Here is a 2,269-nt window from a genome sequence, read left to right as displayed (position 1 = left end):
TATATAATTAAAGTTACATTATTTCTGATTAAAGTTACACTATATATAATTAAAGTTATATTATTCCAGATCAAAGTTACACTATATATAATTAAAGTTTCACTAATTCTGATTAAAGTTACACTATTTTCGATTAAAGTTACACTATTTCTAATGAAAATTACACTAATTCCGATTAAAGTTACACTATATATAATTAAAGTTACACTATTTTTTTTATTAAAGTTACACTATTTTTTTTATTAAAGTTACAAATTCTAATTAAAGTTCCACTATTTCTAATTAAAATTAGACAATATATAATTAAAGTTACACTATTTTTGATCTATTTGTACACAAATTTTCATTGGTGACCAACATTTTTTTGCCACAAGCTTGCTATTTGTATGCTAATTAAACTCTAAGGGGTCGTTTGGTTACCCACTAAACAATGCAGAAACTTAAATTCATGTGAAATACAAAATGGTATGTTGTTTGGTTACCCCAATTCACATGAATTGGAAGTTCCCATGAATTCCAATTCCTCCACAATGGAGGAAGTTGCTTAGCTAGCCCCCCTAGGTAAGTTAGAATGTCTACATGAATTGCACTTCCTTCATGGCAACCAAACATTTTTTTGCAATTCACATGAATTCCAAATTCACGTGTTTTATGACTTCCTATGCAATACAAATTCCTATATGCAACCAAACGACAGTTGATCAGCAAATCATGGTTTGTGAGAGAGCTTGTTGTAAGCATGTGAAGATTCTCTTGGAAGTGCTGGAACGCAGGAGTCCATAAGTCAAAATCGTCCGTCGTCATGACTTGTAGTTGTAGATACTTATATGAAGGCTTTTTCATGTTCTCGCTTTGGTTCAAACTTTTGATCTTCTACAGTGAAATCATGATCTGCAAATTTTCATAGTTATTACTAATATATCAAGATGAATGAAAAAAAATATTAAAAAACAATTAAGGTAATATTAAATATGGTAATTACCTTGTAGTGGAATATAAAAGATCCAACTCCATCGGGACATGAGACCTTAGCAACAGATCGACTCCGACGACGAACCCAGATCCGCATCAGTCATCACCGCACAAACTTCCACCATACCCAAGCCCACCTGAAACTCGACCCATACCCGCCCCATACACAACGACGACAACACCAACAACCATGAACTTTCACCGTTGCTGCTCTTCGGACGTCGGTTGCCCTCACTTGCCGGTCACCTTGGCGTCTTAGTCAGCGGCGGCTGCCACATGAAGCGATAATGTAGGTAGATAGCGAGTATGAGATTTTGCTTAAAGATGAGAAGATCTGGAATGAAAATGAATTAGAAAAGTGAAGTTACAAGATAGGGAATGAAGAGTACAAGTATGAAAATGAATGTTTGAATGTCTGGAGTGAAAACGTATGTTTGAAAGTTAATTAGAATAATGAATACTAGGGCTGAGCAAAAAACATCTGATCCGAAATTTTTTCCGAATCCGATCCGAAATCCGAAAAAAAAATCCGAATATATGGATACCATTTAGATTGGACATCCGATCCGGTTTTTTCCGAATAAACTGGATCGGATGTGGATTGTGATTTTCTTAAAACCGGATATCCGAATCCGATCCGAATTTTAAAAAATTATATAGAAAACAAAAAAAGGAAAACTTATGTTTAGTTATGCAGTTTTTAGACTAGTTTTGAAATTTTTAATAATGACTTGTAATGTATGCAATTAAGATTTGTAATTTATGCGATCGAGACTTGTAATTTATGCGATAAAAGACGTTACCATTTTTAGTGGGTTGCAAAATGTGAAATGGACGAAATTGCCTTTACTTTTACTATGCCAAAAGCCCAATACCACTAGCCTCGGTGGAATTTTTACTGTACATTTAAATCCGGATTGAATCCGGTTTCCGAAATCTGGATCTCCGAATATTCGGATTCCAGATTTTCTGATATCCGAATTATTCGGATCGGATGTGGATCATGAAAAATGATAATTTTAAATTCGGATATCCGATCCGGTTTTGAAATCCGGATCGGATATCCGGTTATGCTCACCCCTAATGAATACGATATTGGGAGATGAATTAGGATATTGGGAATGAGAGATATTTAATGTAAGTAGGTGGGTAATTTTTCTTATTTTGCTTAAATGTCAGCCATCAATTTTCTATGATCTAAAGGCTTAAAATTGGACTTATGGACTCATCTAAGGGGAGTGACTTAGTTGAACCTAATTATATATATATATATATATATATATATATATATATATAT

At 33.6% G+C, this 2,269-nt stretch overlaps 1 long non-coding RNA gene across 1 annotated transcript; it reads right to left on the bottom strand.

Moving 5' to 3' along the window:
* Nucleotides 1-416: 416 nt before the first annotated feature.
* On the bottom strand, nt 417-1,415 carry LOC141597073 (uncharacterized). Its single transcript, XR_012522689.1, has 2 exons — nt 983-1,415; nt 417-891 (listed from the first exon to the last, which is right to left on the bottom strand). It is a non-coding gene; the product is annotated as an uncharacterized LOC141597073 (long non-coding RNA).
* Between the last annotated feature and the right edge of the window lie 854 nt (nt 1,416-2,269).

Source organism: Silene latifolia, chromosome 1, assembly GCF_048544455.1.
Source record: "Silene latifolia isolate original U9 population chromosome 1, ASM4854445v1, whole genome shotgun sequence".
NCBI lineage: Eukaryota > Viridiplantae > Streptophyta > Magnoliopsida > Caryophyllales > Caryophyllaceae > Silene > Silene latifolia.
Note: the sequence above shows the minus strand (reverse complement) of the source record. Positions and strands in the feature narration are given on the sequence as shown.